At 46.6% G+C, this 17,572-nt stretch overlaps 1 pseudogene; it reads right to left on the reverse strand.

Annotated features, from left to right (window-relative positions):
- Positions 1-300: 300 nt before the first annotated feature.
- On the reverse strand, positions 301-16,059 carry LOC119405469 (uncharacterized; annotated as a pseudogene).
- Positions 16,060-17,572: the final 1,513 nt, after the last annotated feature.

Raw genomic sequence — 17,572 nt, forward strand, 5'->3', positions numbered from 1 at the left:
ATACCAACACCCTCTAGAAAAATATGAAGGCCTTAGCTCTCTCCGCGTGACGTCACACGATGGGGCGGATTGGAAAAAATAAGAACCGCTGTTCAAGAGAGGTGGTCTCGCAGGTGCACTGCGCGGAAGCTTTTTTTTTTCTGCAAGAACAATCATGCATGCATGTAAAAGAAATTAGAGGGCAAGAACACTGTAGCGGGAAAACATTTATTTACGAAGCTCAGTTTCTTTTTGTACTTGCTCTATATTAGAAGCAATACGCGCAGTTATTTGGCCTGGACAGTTGTGGCTTTCCTTTTTTTATTTATCGGCAGCGTCGAGAAGTTTGTCGTTCAGCTTCCTACAAAAGTTCTTTAGCAGAATGTTGGTGCTGCACCGCAGGATGTGTTTAAGCACTAGTTCAGTCGTGTGGCAATTCTCACACGTATCGAAGTCGGACTGCTCTTCACTAGCCAGCAATTGTAGCGTCAGTTTCGTGACGACCTGGCGTTGTTCAGGCATCATAGGCAGTGCTGGCTCTGTAGCGAGCTGCTATACCACAACGTAGCTGTGAGCAACTGCGTTTAGTGCAAACATTGATGGATAAACTAAGTCTCCTCGGTCCAGGTGCTTCACGAGACCATAATGTTCGTTTATAGCAGAGACTGTGATCTCCTTGTCCACGGTCAACGAGTCCCTGCATTGCGCGCAATTCAACTTTTTAAGGGAGGCGTATACTGCATAACCTGCAACGTAGACGAGGACTGGGAGGACGTCCTGCATCTTCGTAAGAGCCTGGCTGGTCACAACAACGTTGCTGCTGGGAAGCAAAGCCTCGGACATATTCCCAGTGCTGGTCAGTGGAAACTGTAGGCAAGGTACTTTGCAGGCGCAGCTTGTTTTCGACTTCGTATATGTGCCTGATGGAGATGTGATATTGAGCACCTGCCAGCTGCCTATACTTTCCAAACCGATCTTCAAGGCAGTCGGTCTGAATCTTCCCAAAAAGAACATACGACATTCCAAGCTCTTCGAAGCTGTACCTAGCGAGCTCAATAAGCGCATAGGTAGTGTGTTCGAGAGCAGCGTGAGTCTCCTTTGTCAGAGTACCCTTGTCAAAACCTTTGTTTTTCCACTCATCCAGCCACTTCAGAAACATGTGCAAGAAGGCAATTTTTGGATCGTTATCAATAGAAAGCACTGGTTGTTGGAACTGATCTCTCAGCCTTTCTCCCTTCCATGGAGTTTTGACGTTTACAATTTTCCACCACTTGAGTACGATATCGATAAATGTAGCAGTGGCCTCAAAAGAGAACAGGTTGTGCTTTGCTCCAAGAGCGCGTAACGCCTCTGGTAAGTAATCATTGAAGATTTGTAAAGCAAGCTTTACGTCCTGCTTTTCAAGATTCGAAGGGTAGAGGGCTTTTCTCGACAGTCCATAGCCATATTTCAACAGCTGGTCACACTCTTGCTGTGAAGGTCCCTGTTGTCGCAAATGACGCTGTTTGGATTCGCTCTGATTGTGGCGTGTCTCCTTGGATCTCCGGGAAGTAGAAACAAATTTGGTCATTCTTCTGATTTATCCAGTTATTTCGTATGCATTTTAGAATGTGCACTGGGTCTATAATGAAGAACAGCGGCCTTGCAGGGTCTGATGGATGTTGGTACACAATTCTGTTAAGAGGAGGTGATTCAAAGAGGGACGTCGCTTTTCTGTTGACAGAGTTGTCGCTGACAACGCACATAACTCGGTACCCAATCTTCTCCAGCCCGCCAACTACTTCTTTAAGCGTCTTTTGCAGGAACTCTGCCTCTACTCGGTGCACCGGCACGATGTGCGCAACTTCTTTGAATTTACACGTCAGGCTGCGTACCATGAAAACGAGCGCACAGTTAGCAGCTTCATTTCTATTAAGAGCGGCGCCGGTAATATTACCTCCTTTGTAGTCAAAGTAGGGTTTTATATGTATTTCATCTACCATAACTGTGACAAAGCGCTGGTCATCTTTCAGGTCAGAAATTCGTTTCGCCATATAGCTGAGGAATGTTTCGCTCTGATGCTCTTGTTGAGGACTCATACCATAAGACGAGCACACTGATCTGATTGTCATAGAATGCGACAAGGTGATGCTTCCATGGCTGCGCATGAACGCGTACGCATGGGGCGATATAGTGAAAAGAATGCAGCAGAACATCATGAAATTAGCAGAGTAGCGCCTGCGCTGTTTTTTCGATAGGTGCAAGGTGACTTGCTCCTTGAGAAATCGAACACAGTTGGCGTCGTCTTCTGCTTGGGACGTGCAAAGCTGATCTAGCAGTAAACAAACCGCTTCGCAAATTTCCGCGACTGAGTTGCACATCAGGTCACCGTCCCACTTCTCGATGCCTTCCAGGAGTTCCACCAGACCCCTTTTACTGTTAGCGATTTCGGGAACGCAGAGATTTGCGCCTAGCTTTTTTACGGCTGTTTTCATGACGTGTAGTGTCACGCTCAAGTCTCCTTTCACGCGAACAGAGTATTTCAACCATGGCGCTTCGTCGTCGACGATGTGAATGAGAAGAAGCCTTTCATTTCTTTCGATTACATCCCACAACTTCATCCCTTGGCTCCTCAAGTGGTTGGCAAGTTCGCTCAAACTGCTGACTTTATCCTCCTCGCGTGCTCTGATAACCGCCTCGTTCGATTCAGCGATGGCTTTCTGTGGGGGCTGCATTCTCTATGCGCGCGCGCTTGGAGTCAGGATCTTCGCTTCTCGTGGTCTTTCTGGACATGTAGCTCGGACAATTCGGGAACTTCGACGGTACAGCGTCTGGGCGAAGGCGCACATGAGCTAGCGGCACTGTCATTACGCGGCCAGTTGCTTGATCTGTATGCGTCGCGACTCGAATAATGTCCTCGTCCATGAAATGATGTTCGCATACCTAGAAAAAAAAATTACCTCCAGTCAGCAAACCGATGGCTACCTGTCATACAAACGTGCGGCTCGTGAGCCACTTACACACGTACGTATACATAGTTTGAATTAACTAACACCTAAACACGAAAAAACAAGAACTTACCCTGGAATTTTCCGTGACCGTGAGGTTTTCCCGTGGCACAGCACGAATCCAAGCGTTCTTCAGAGCTTGGTCTCTCGGGAACTTGAAGACGTGCACCTTTGTGTCCCCCGTGTAGTTACCGCGGCATCGAGGTACACAGCATTTGCACGGGATCTCGGCGTCGTCGCTTTCACATTCCTTTCACAGTAAAGAAAACACGGCCAACTGAACAGCGAAGAGTTGTACTACGTATGTACAGACGCGCCGGGGAATGAGTTTCGGCAGACGCGCGATGAACGCGCACCAGCGCGATCGGGACGCGTGGATGCGTCGTGTCGCCGCCTCATGCGTTCGCCCCATCTGCTGACGTAGCGCGAGGGGAAAGGGAACAGAACTAAGGCCTTCATATTTTTCTAGAGGGTGTTGGCTATACCTAATGGCCATGCTATGATGTGTGTCTCTCTTTCAATTTCTTTCTCTCTCTATCTCTCTCTCTCCCTATATATATATGTAGTAGTGAGAAAAGAATCACGCTGACCCCGATAGAAGAAGGAATGAAGAAAGAAACTACGACTTTCGTTGGTTTGGCACTGTATATTTCCACATGCAGTAATTAAATATGATTATATATATAACGAAAGAGATAGAGCGACGCTGCGTACAGCATCCGAAGAAACGCTAAGTGTGATACTGAAAAACAAAACCTTCACAAAGACCAAAGAAGACTAGACGCTTCCGGCACCTTACCAGTACGTACGACTGCGTATGAAGATTTTGAAGTGCTATTTACATCGATACCGTATTTTTTTGCGTATATCTCGCCCCTGCATATTACCGCGCATCGTCAGCTGCAAACCACTGCAAAATACAAATTCATAATCAAGGGCGTCCGCAGAAATTTTTCCAGGGGGGTGCATCCATGGGGGGGGGGGGGGGGAGAGAGAGTTCACTACCGTGACTTGACCGACAAGGTTAGTCAATAATATGTAATAACGTGCAAAGTTGGTTGGCAATCCTGAAGGTCGTTTCACACGGATATGCGGACCTTTTGTATGCTAACGAACGTGTGCAGCTTGTTGCTACTGCATAGAAAGATATTATCTGCAATTCCAGAGGGGGGGGGGGCAGCCGCCCCCCCTTGCACCCCCCTCCGGACGCCCATGTTCATAATATTCTGGTGTTTCTGTGAAGACACGTTTTTTTTTTTTAGATTATCGTGAAGCGGTGCCATGAAGACCACTTACCCAACGATATTCGAATCAAAACTACAGCAATTTCATTAAAAATTGCCTATCGAATTACCAGATGCATCGAACAAGATTCACTTTTATTTTTGTGAGTCCGGTATGTGAGGGTTCGACTGTATAACTGCTTTAAAGCGTAATTAGAACGCCAAAGTTTGTGCATTCCTAACCGAATATTTGTATGGCTGAATATAGTGTCATCAGTCTGTGTGCTGTAGAAAAATAAAAGCCGGCTGCGTCAATTTCCTTCGGGCTATTTATGCTTAAGCATTTATGCTTAAGCTTTTCAAGTTCTCATATGATGGCAGCTGGTACAGTCGAATCTCGATATATCGAACTCGCAAAAAATCGGGAATCCGTTCAATATATCGAATGACTTGAGATACAATTTTTAAAGAACTTATCGTATTTTCAGAGGGAATTTCGCTGCTCAACTTGGCTTCACGACAATGCTCCACTAATGTGCAATAAATTAACAATAAAAAAGGATGGTATCACGGCGCCATGGAGGGAGGATTTTTTTTCTTCTTTTTCAACGGTTTGTAGTTGGGATGCGTGCTATATGCAGGGGCGGTCTATATGCGAGAAGATACGGTGTAAACGTAGAGTGCGCTTTAAGATAATATCTAACTACGCCGCTCTGCGTACTTGTCAGGGCTCTTGCCTGCGATGAATCAATTTAAGCCCTTCTCTCAATATCGCACTCAGCATGCTTTTGGGATGCTTTACGCAGCGCTGACGTCACACTCCCTTGCCCCATGTTCTACTGCGTTGAAGATCGCCACGTTTGCGGAGAACAGCAGATTCTTCAGTTTCACAGCAGCTATCACGTAACAAAGGAAGCGTAGAATAGCGCGGAAGCGAATGGCGAGGAATCGTGGGGGAAGTGGTAGTTTTTACTCTCTCCACGTGGCGCTCTCCTAATCACACAGCTCGCGCTCACAAACGCATACCGGACGGCCCGCTTCCGCAAATAAAAGTCAACTCTTGTGAGAGCAAGCGAACTTTTTCGGGCGCCTTGCACTGCCCGCTGTTCGATTGTTCGATATGTGAAGTGTTCCAGCTATTTCTAGCAGATTTTTCTATGCGTGCACGTTAAAGCATTGTCGTGTTCGAAAATAGTTCGACATAAAGGATAACTTGATTTACGCGAGGTTCGATCTAATCGGATGTGACTACTACATTGGCATTGACAGTCGACTAGCATAATTGTGTGTTTTTAAAGGTCAAGCATCGCTTACCGATTCCCTCGGCTTGCGCGATTCCACTTGGCTGGTTGTAGTGGTCACATTGCAGAGCAGAAAGCCGTCTTCTGTCTGGACGCCCTCGGCTATCCTTATTTTCCCGCTTGGGAACCAGACCCAGGTGGCCCAGTGCTTTGTGGACGTCCTGTGCACGCATCCACTGGACGAGCGTAGCAGACTGACTCCGAACCTCACCACGGCGTTCTGGACGTCGGTCAACACAACTTCGACTACAACGGTGATCCTGCAAGATTAATTGCACATATACCAGACACATCGGCGCCGCAATCATGGGAACCTATACACAAAAATCCTTGTCAGCTTAGGAATACTTAAAACGGCAAATTTAAGGCAATGCTGATGTCGGGCATATCGCTAATGCGGGGGCGTTTGGCTAATCGTAAACAATACTGGCGATCGAAAAAGTTTTGTGGATCCGACCCAGGCCTCATCGTTTACTCCGTGCTGAGAGTGACGTTGCTGTGAAATTGAGAACGACACTTGACATGTGAGGCATTTGGGCCTGAATGCGACTTCTGCACAAAAGACTGAAGACTGACCAATAGCATTGCAAATCAGTTCAGCGGAATCCCGCAAGGTGGAACTGATTTGCAATATGTGTCCAGTTGCTTCGAGATGTCGATGAATTCGCCCTTGCGCTGCCAATTGCTAGCTTCCTGGTTAGCTAAATGGGTAGAGCGACCGCCCCGGAAAGGCGTTGGTCCCAGTTTCGATCCCCGGACCAGGACGAATTTTTCGGCAACTAAGAGGACTCATTTCTGAGAAATCCGTATGGATTTCCTTGTGGCTTCGTGCTACAAATGGGTGGTTGTCTATTTTCTCTTTCTTAATATTCACGTTGTTTCCGTCCTCTGATTGTTCGAAAATTGTTTTCCAGGAGTGTAACGCTGATACCGTCAAAGTTGTGATCTTTCAATGCGATATGTTTAGAAAGCGAAAGGCCGTGCCGAGAACGTACATGCGACCGATGGTTGTTGAAGCTAATTCTAAAAGGCGCCTTTAGGTTCAAACCATCGGGTGCATGTACTATCGCGCTCAGTATGAGCTACTACACGCGAGCGCGTGGCCGAGCGCTCTGCAAGGTTGTACAGTGGCGCGGATCATGGCATATTTTCGAGTTATTGGGAGAGAGTTTGGCTGTCCCGGCGAGCGCGCATCGCCTCCACTTGCTTTCACCCTCGCCCTCGTTTTGCCCTGCGGTGATATCAGCTGCGAAAATAATAACTTCGAGGGTGAAAGCAAGCAAGTGGGGGCGATGCGCGCTCGCAGGGACAGCCAAACTATCTCCCAATAACTCGAAAACATGCCATAATCGGCGCAACTGTACAACCTTGGGCCAGGCGCTCGCGTGATGTAGCTCATACTGAGCGTGATAGTACGTTCCCTGCCAGGCCTGTCGCCGGGCAGGGAACGTGGATGAGGAAACGCGGACTGCGGATGAGCTGCGCAGTCGAAGCGGCACTCATGTAATGTCAGCGCCCGCGGCATCGAGCGGCCGCCGCTGCGGGTTTGTCAAGCGGCTGATCGCAACACCAAGCTTGCTGAACCACGACACCTGGCTGCGCATTTGTTGGTGTGGAGCTGCTGCTTTGTGATTATGTCGCGTACAAGTATTTTTAGCAACTTATATCCGAGTTTCAGCACATAACGAACAACGCGGCCGCTAGGCTGGCATGGTCACATTTGACGCACTATAACATATTAGCAACCAAAATAATGCAACGTTTTTTGTTTTTTTTTGTGCAGAATGGTAAATGACGTCCTGGACTTCAACAGAGGGATTTGAAACAAAAGTTAAAAATGGCCTTTTTGAGAAAACTATTTTCAAACTTCGGCGTTTTTGGTAAAACATTTAAGTTTAAGCCAAATTATCGAGTAGAACTGATCGCGATAAAACGACAGAAATTGTTTTAAAAGAGATCGCAAATATCAAATTTATTATGTGCAGTCCTTTATTATCCTAACTATAACTTGTTTGCAGCAATAAAATTTTGAAATACAGGTATTTTGTGCGATTTGCCATATTTATGATTTTTTTTCTTCGGAATTGCTTCGACAAGCGAGGGAAATAATAGACTCGTAAGACTGTATTTCACTTGTTTTTTGAGGGGAATAAAATTTGTGACCGAGAAGTGCACCGTTTTTTCCCTAGATGCGATCAAAATTCCGAAATCGCGAAATTGGCGGAAAAGTGTTTTTTGCAGCCAAAATTTATAGATCTTTTTTTCAGGCGAGCAAATTTTTTTTCGCGAAACTAACTTCGAAACCGTTGTTCTGGGACTAATGCCTAGGCCTACAGTAAATTTCATCAAAATCGGGAAAGGTGACCGGGACCTCGTGTTCGACCTTATCTGCACACACCAAGCAGTAGCCTAAACAACGCGATTTTTCGTCCTGGTCGTCCACCTGGGGCATGACGCTCCTGCTGTAGCCAACACGGCCAGAGGTATTGCGTCACGGTGGCGTTTGTGGGACATGGTTATGCAGCTATTTGGTGCGGCTAACAGGACGACAACGTCGAAAAATGTGTATGGGCCGACTGATCACTACAACAAATGTCTGAGGCCCGTGTACTTAGATTTAGGTGCACGTTAAAGAACCCCAGGTGGTCAAAATTTCCGGAGCCCTCCACTACGGCGTCTCTCATAATCATATCGTGGTTTTGGGACGTTAAACCCCAGATATTATTATTATTAATGATCACTACAACAATACACTGGCGGAATTGATGGCCATGGACTTAGATGTCGGCCGCAAGAATAGGGATCAAATTTTACCTTAGGCGACCTTTGCATTGAAAAAGGCTCGTCAATTGTCAGCACCCATGGCGTCCCTCAGCCTCACCAACGACCTTGAAGGTACAAAGATGTCGGATGCGATGCTTCCACACAAGCAGATGAGAACAACATGCGTACACGGGAGTTTTCGAAATAGGCAGAAGGGGCCAGCCATGCAAGTTTCGCGTTTGCAAATTAAACCATACTGTGACGACCGGCACTAAAATATTCGACACATACCCGTTACGTACGATGTTGGGGTAAAAGCATGCGTTTGGACATCTATGTACTTTGTTCAGAGAGAACCACCTATGGGTATACTACGGCTCAACAAAGTTCTGCACGGCATGATTGACGGGAGTTACAAAGTGGTTACAGAAAGCAGTCACAGCTCCCAGCTCCGACATCTGCCTTTCAGCACTTCAGTATAAATACAAGCGCCGGCGTTATCAGCCGGACGACTGCCCCATATATACGAAAACCAATTTCTAGTAACGTACTTTGCACCGTGATCTTCCCTGTTGGACGAAGCTTGGGGCAACGGAGGCCCGACGAGGGGCGCGGGTTGGTTTCCAATCTCCATCGCTGCGGGGCCCGCGCTGACGGAGGAGTCGAGTTTCAGCTCAACGCAGAATGATGACGGGAAGCAGAACGGGCCAGGACCTCGGGGCACGGCAACGGGGCGGTCGTTCTGGGAGCAGGTTGTTTTGAGAGCGTTATGGTCGATCAGGCCGCGGGTTCGTTTGCCATATCCGTCTCCGCGGGGCCCGCGCTGACTGAGTCTGCTTCCAGCTCAACGCAGAATGATGACGGACAGCAGAACGGGCCAGGCTCTCGGGGCGCGGCAGACACCGTCGCGGGACGGTCTGGGAGCCACCCGTCGAGATCACCTGCGTCTTCTTCTGCTTGGTCAGAATGATGATAATGCTGCTGCTGCTCCTGGGTAGCTTGGCACCTACCCACTCAGGAGGATCAATTAGGAGTCGAGCGGATTATGTAGTCTGAAACTTTATAAGTGTAATGAAGGTTACAGTGTTAGTTGAAGTAGAAGGATCGATAATTGGTCTAGTTGGTACATATTCCTTCAGTGAATTGAGAGGGCAGAAACAGACAAAGGAGGACGAAGAACTACACAACACGAGCGCTCGTATTACGTAGGTCTTCGTCGTCCTTCGTTTCCGCGCTCCCAGTTTACTGAATGGTTAGTTGCAGTGTTACGACGTAAGGCTTCTTTTAACAGCGAAGATGTTTAAGCTTGGCATATCCCCGTCAAGTGTTCGCAGAAACTTCCTCGCCGGGCGACGATGTCACCGTGCGTCCCCTAGCAACGCGTCGGAGGAAGGAGAGGAGGAGGAGGCAGATGAGAAATGGATATTAAGGGGAGAGGAACACAATAAAACAGAATAAAACTTCTTGTCCAGGTGGGATTCAAACACCCGGGTACCCACGGTCCAAAGGCGAGCGTCGCGACCACTTGGCTATCCAGGCATGCTAGCAGAATAAACATTTGTGGGAACCATCTGATTGTGTTGTTATGGGCGGGAGAACGAGAAAACGATAAATGACAAAGAAAGAAATACAAAGACACACACACACAGATATATATATATATATATATATATATATATATATATATATATATATATATATATATATATATATATATTCAATTCAATTCAATTCAATTTATTCAGTTTCTTTACAATGTAACATAATTAGTGATATGTATTACATTCGGAGGTCTCATAGTTCCGGGAACTGACGGGGGGACCTCCTAATACTGAAACACATGTATGTTAAGTGTCAAATGCAGCATGAGAAAGAAGAATGCATTGATAAAAAAAAATTACTGAAAAGCTAGGGAGAACACAAGACTGACAAATGAAAGCAAAAATTGAATGAAAAAAATCAAAGGAAAAAAAAAACACTGCTATGGCGTATAAATCTATGATTATACAATAGTTAGTATAAGCTGAACAAAAAAAAGTGCTATATATATATGTATATATATATATATATATATATATATATATTGCTGCTATACTGGTGGGACGCATGGAAGAAGAGGAGAACGACGGGGGCACAAATTGTGGCCTGCTGAATCCCTGGACTCTCGCCTCCATCATCTCTTGTAAATAAACGCACCTCACCGCAACAATATATATATATATATATATATATATATATATATATATATATATATATATATATATATATATATATATATATATATATATATACATATGTGTGTGTGTGTGTGTGTGTGTGTGTGTGTGTGTGTGTGTGTGTGTGTGTGTGTGTGTGTGTGTGTGTGTGTGTGTGTGTGTGTGTGTGTGTGTGTGTGTGTGTGTGTGTAAGTATGAGAGGTGGCACTTCAAGACAACTTCATTTATTACGTCGACGTTTCGGTCAGAGCCTCACCTTTCTCAAAACGAAATTTTCGTGTATATTTCCGTGCTTATACGGACACCACATGAGAGGGGAAGAAAGTGAGAGAGAGAGAGAACAAGCGGGAGGGCGAAAAGTTTGCTTAGGGCTTATCAGGAGCGAGGCGTAACTACATTGATTTCTTGATTAGGAACTTTCCGCCTAGGCATCCATCGCACCTGCTTGACACAAAGCACTTCTTGAGAGAAATTGAAAATCTTACAATAATGGGAGGTGCTTTTCTCGTCACATTAGACGTTACGTCACTATACACAAACATACCACATGATGATGGCATTCAGGCTCTTGTGAAGTTCTACAGGGAAAATGCACCAGCCTCTTCTCCACACCCGATTGTCCTTGAGACTCTAGCTAGGATCGTCCTCGAATTAAACAGCTTCGCATTCGACAACCAATATTTTCATCAAATAAATGGAATGGCGATGGGAACGAGGATGGCGCCGAACTATGCAGTTAAGTTTGGGTCGATGGAGGTGATCCCGATGGTTCGGATGATCGTGGCGACACGTTGAAGGACTGGACAGGCCCGGTCGTTCAGATCCTGGCAAACTTGAGTTTATTTACACACTTTTACACTTGATGCCAAAACTAAGGCCGGGACGGCCACTGAATAGCTCTCGCGACAACAACTGGGCTGGGCCCGCACCAAGCGTTCAAGCCCTTAAGAGAATATCTCTAAGTCCTTCGTCCCTGGATCAGAGTCGGCGCCAAACACGACCTCTGTCCCCTCCTCAATCTCTCCGTCCAGCACCAAGCTCTCCCTTCTCCTCTCCTATTCCTCCTTTAAATTCCCTTGCCTCGTCTGAGACCGCCTTATGGGACCAACCCTTTTCGATACTCCACCAGTGAAGCAGAGAACTTTGTTTCTCTCAGAGACGTGTCTCCGCCTCCATGTTCTCACGCTTTGCTGCCCTCACTATGCGGCGAGCCAACTAAAAACGCCATCAATCACATACACAGTCAAAGTACACTGAAATACACCACACCAACGTGCCCAGTTTACAATGCAGTCTCGAGCCTTGTCTGGGACAAGATGCCGCCGCCTGTTGCAATTACTGCAACACCACGTCGGTGCTCATTCAGTGAGGACCGTCGCGACGGCGACACATTGTTTACGTTGTCAGTCTCCGTGGGATCGCTTCCGCCGCACGGATGACTCCGCCGCGAAAGGAGCGGTCGACAAAAGGTCCGAGGTTCGGCTACAAAGGCGCGGGTAGAGGCGAACGGCCTAATGGCGCTTCTGAGCGCCCCTTTTCCGTCGAGCGCCGTCTGCCAATTAGTCACCGTTGATCCGCACTGGTGAAATCTTCCCCCGAACATAACTTATGCCAATATATTTATGCACGAGATCGAATCGAGTTTTCTGTCAACATATCCCACGAGCCCCGCCTTCTATAAGCGGTACCTGGATGAAATCTTTGTTATTTGGACGAGCACTGAAGAACAACTAAATAAATTTATTGATGCATTTAACAACGTTCATAAAAACATTTCTTTCACGTATACTTATTCTAGAACTGAAATTAACTTTCTTCCACCTTTGAAACATAAGGGTGGAAGGGGGTAAACTGATAACTAGTGTTTACAGGAAGCCTGCAGACGCGCAACAATACCTCTACTTCAAGAGCTGTCATCCGCGGCATTTCAAAACCAGCCTCCCATACTCCCAGGCACACCGATTTAGGAGAATATGCTCTGAAATAGAGGACTTCAAAGAGAACGCGGAGCGCCTACGTAACGTCCTTATAAACCAGCATTATCTACCTCCAAGCATCGACGACGCAATACAAAAAGCAGCGAATCTGAACCACCACCAAATCCTACACAATCAGAACATAGAAAGTAAAGGGGAACGGAGAAATGTCGCTAAGAAATGTTTCGCATTTAAAAACTGTTGCAAACTTACGTCTTTCATAAGTCATGTCTATCCTGTGCTTGAATTACAAGTTTACTTGCCTCCATTCGTGAGCGCAATACTTTTCGGATGAACTCGTGAAATAACTCGATAAGTTTCGCGCGGAGCTTCATCAAGATAAATTCACAGCGTTGAGTGTCTTAGACGACGGACGGGTGAAGAGCGTTCGCCTTGAACTTTAAGGAGGAGCATTTAATGCTGAGAGACAATAAAAGAAAGCTATTTTCGTGAATGAACCAATTTGAATGGGTATCCTAATTGTAAAACTAAAGAAAACGTTTTATTGCGATAGCAATTATATGGACACCCTCGGCTGATTTTTGCCGTCGCCGTCATGCCCCGGATATGTATATGTATGTATATTATGGCGTCTTGGTTGAAGCGATGTTTATTAAGCTCAAGGCCTCGGAAGAGAACGGGCAGAGCGCGCACACACCCGATGACGATGGCAGTGACACACGGTGATAATGAGGACAGAGAGACAAACGGACGATGATGATTATGATAATGCCCAGATGAGAAAGAAGCACATAACTAGTGCCCACAATATATGTAAAAAAGGCACGAAAAAAAAATAAAGCGGGAGAAAAAAATTCCGAAGCACCCGACCGGGGATTCGAACCATCGACCCCTCGCTCCCCATCCCGCTGCATTCGACAACTCAACCATGCCCGATGCACGCACCGGCGAAATAACGGCGAGCTAGTTATATACACATTTACCGCTGGCGGTAAGCAAATCTCGGAGGAGCTTGAGCGTGTTTTCTATCACGCAACGCTCCTAATTTTCTTTCAGTTTGAAAACTGCCCTTGAGACGCGCACGACAAACTGGCCCTTTTCTCTACCCACTCGTGATGAGGAAAAAGGAAAAAAACAAAGAACACCGGGCACACCTTGCATCAGACGTCCCCGTGTGGCAAGAAACGCAGCGGGTCACTCCACGCGCCGAAGGTTAAAAGAAAAAGAAATATCTAAGAGCATCTCCTTCTCCATTGTCGACACTTGCAGACGCAACGCTCCTAATTTTCTTTCAATTTGAAAACTGCCCTTGAGACGCGCACGACAAAGTGGCCCTTTTCTGTACCCACTCGTAATGTGGAAGAAGAAAAGAACAAAAACACTGGGCACACCTAAGGTCCCTAGATAAAACTTGTTTTATCTAGGGACCTTAGGCACACCTTGCATCAGACGCTCCCATGTGGCAAGAAACGCAGAAGGTCACTCCACGCGCCGCAGTTTAAAAGAAAAAGAAATATCTAAGACCATCAGATTCTCCATTGTCGACACTTGCAGCGCGTTACTCAAGCACAAAGACGTAACAGAGACGCGTTACGTAAGCACAAAGACAGGCGCTGTAAGTGTCGAGCTTCTTCTCGTTCTTCGGGTGACATTCCAATTCCTTGCTATTGCATTCATTGCTTCGCCCTTGCGGCGAAACTGTGAGTTTTTTGTTGAGTAATAGCACGTTTAAGCGGCAGGGGTAAAACAGGTTAGATGTTACTATGTAATGGGCAGAGGTTATCCAAAGGTTTTGCACGAAGGCAAGGTAATCGAGGAAAAATTGCAGTGCCTTATAAACAAATAATATGTTTTTTACATGTTAAACAGCACCTTCTTTATAATTACCCCGGTTATGTCGTGAGGCGCAAGCTTAATTAGTCGGTAATTGTGACGCCGTTCCTTTCTACCACGCACTAATGATATGCCCTCATGGGTGTTCGTTTTTGATTTGACTAAAAAATCAGCAATATTATTTTTAGGATGAAAAGGTAACATTCGCTTCCTGCAACAACGTCAACGAGGCGTTAGTTAAGAGAGTCACCGGTGTAGTTAGCGAACGCTAGGATATGTTCTTAATTACTTTCGGCACTAATTTCTTTCTTATTCTACTACGTCTAATCAAGATTTTGTGCCCCCTCATCTTCGGAAAGCTGTCCACAACAAATACACAGGGTGGTGTTCCCGTCCGTGCGTGTTTGCTGACATTGTTGACCAGTGTAGGCCTCGGTCCAGGTTTGTTTACACGCTTTTTCTTTAATAAAGAAGAACACCGAATTATTTCTTGGTGCGTACGCGCGTACTGCAAGCAGTCTCGCTAGCCTCCACAGGCCGGCAATTTATGAAACGCTATTTGTTTCTGCAGACTATTTATGAAAAAGAGTGTGTTAGATAAAACTGTAATCTACTGGTGAATGAAAGAAGGGGAATTTTTTTCAGGGGCGCGTTTCTTCGTTATTCAAAGGCTCTGGGCGCGGACCTCACTGACTGATAGGGTGATTTTCTGTCGATTTTTATTTATTTCAATTTACGTTGTAGTTACTACACTGCAGTTAAAGACAACAATGTTCCATATGCTTCCGTTAGCCTAATTGTCTTGTATTTCTTTCTGTCATTTTCTGTTCTATCTTGCTTGCTGTGGAGAGATTGACGCATATATCACCTCGGCTGCTACATTTTTGTAGTTGATATTTATACACGTTTAATATGCTTGAGATGTGTTTGTGTTCTGTAGTCAACGCATCGCTAAGCTGGCCGCGCAACGATATAGATAATAAATAAAGAAAAAGTGGCAATTTTTAATCAGTTGTGCTGCTCTGCTTGAATATCAAACTTATATCCGACCATCAGTTAGGCAAGCCGTTATACCATCAGAGGCGGACTTCACCGATTTCTCAGGTATCCAGCCAAGAGAAAAGAAATGCCGGGCAGAAACAATACACGTTGTTTTCTCAGTATATTCGAGAGAATATCGTTATTTTGGGGTTGTACCTGCCAGGACCAGGATATGTTCATGGGACACGCCGCAGTAGGGAACTCGGGTTTATTAGACTAAGCACGACCCCCTCTCTCGAAACTACACTTCCTGAATTAAGCGACGTTTTGCTATCTGACGTCATTACAGGCCAGTCTTTCTCGACCTGAAAACTGTAACGACTACGCGATCATCGCAGGCCAATCAGCCCCTTTGATGAAGTCATTCGATGGTTACTTGGAAAAGTGTTGCAGCGCCTCGTTAAGACACCACGGCGGGTAACCTTCTCACCTACTGCGCTCACTCGCTGTCCAGTGAAAAAAAAAAAGGTCATCGACAGAGGTACAGACAAAACAAAAAAGAGAGATGGTAGAGAGGAAGGCTTCACGCCATGTTTTTATTTATTTGTTTACTTACTGACTGACTTTTCAGGCCCTTTATTATTCTACGAACTTTTCACGGTCCTCTGATCGAATGGACCGCATGAGCTGGACGCGGACAGGCCGCTGGATTGATTGATCGGTTTCCGGATCGCACAGCTAGATCTGACGCCTGCCCGCAACAGCAACTTGCATCGACAGCCTACTGCGTGAGCTGAGGGACTAGATACCTGCTCGGGGTCAGTGTTCTTGGGCTTCATGATAGCGGCGTTGCTCGGTTCCTCGCGAAAGATTTTCCAGCATGGTAAACAGATAGGGGCGTCAGGACTGCGCTTGCGGTTTGCGTATTCCTTCTGTTTTACGCATTTTGTGCAGCTGGAAGTTAAGAACCTTTGTTCGGAAGCAGAGCTCTTCGTTTTTGTTTCAGTAGCTTTAGATTTATTCCTTCGATGTTCGAATCTAGGCTGCCAAAGACGCGGGGACGGTGTTGGATGCGGATGAAGTCGTGAAGCAAAAAAGTCACAGTTTCGCCGCAGCGGCGAAGCAATGAATGCGATAGCAACAAATTAGAATGCAACGCGAAGAACGGAATGCAGCTCGAAATTTCTAGTGCGTCGCTCCAGCGCAAAGGACGCACGAAAATAACGCACATAGGACGAGCGCAAACTATCAAGTGTCACAGCTCGACACTTGTGTCACAGCTCGACGCAGCTCCACGCACGAAACGAATGCACAGGTATACACAGTACGAGCGCGAACTAACCACTGTCACAGATGTTACTTCTTTCTGTTTGAACAGCGCGCTCCTTTCACAAGCACGGCCGTTGCAGCGGGCGAAGTGGCCTTCGTACGCTCTGTAACTTCAGCGCGGACATCGCGGTGAAAGCACATGACATACAAACCACCACCTCACGAGACAAGCGCGTGCGCGCTCGCACGCGACCACGCCCTCTAGGGCAAAGTGCGCCTGGCGTGGCAGGAGGCGCGAGCGCATCGCAACAAGTGGGCGACGATCTTCAAAGTGCGCCCCTTGCGCCCTTCGCGCCATCTCGCTGGTGACCAATAAAGCACGCTGCTAATATAATAATATCTGGGGTTTAAAGTCCCAAAACCAATATATGATTATGAGAGATGCCGTAGTCGAGAGCTCTGCAAATTTTGACCACCTGGGGTTTTTTACCGTGCACCTAAATCTAAGTACACGGGCCTCAAACATTCTCGCCTCCATCGAAAATGCAGCCGCCGCGGCCGGGATTCGATCCCGCGACCTTCGGGTCAGCAGTCGAGCGCCATAACCACTAGACCATCGTGGCGGGGCAATAAAGCACGCTGAATGAAATGGTGTATATAACGGAAGGAAGGAAGGAAAAACTTTATTGGGCGAGTGAGTTTGGGCACTTTACGGGCCCTGGACCACCGCACGGCCATCACATTGCGCCTATGTGTCCAGATCACGCTGGGCACTGGCACCCCGGTTCACACAGCGAAGCCGTGTGTACAGATACTGCGATGCAAGGAGGGCCTCCCATTCCTCCCATGCACTGATGGCGGGCTGCCCCTGGGGGGCAGGATCGGCAGGGCAACCAAAGACAATGTGGTCTAAGGTAGCGGGCGACTCTCCACAGAGAGTGCACTCTGGAGAAATGGGGCTGAAGTAAAAGCTCGCTGTTATCGGGAATGGTGTTCCACATACATTTACCAATTATTTGGAATACTGTGTCCACATACTTAAGTGTTATTGAAGTTACAGGCTTGTGAAAAATGTTCCAAATA

Source organism: Rhipicephalus sanguineus, chromosome 9 (genome assembly GCF_013339695.2).
Source record: "Rhipicephalus sanguineus isolate Rsan-2018 chromosome 9, BIME_Rsan_1.4, whole genome shotgun sequence".
Taxonomy (NCBI): Eukaryota; Metazoa; Arthropoda; class Arachnida; order Ixodida; family Ixodidae; genus Rhipicephalus; species Rhipicephalus sanguineus.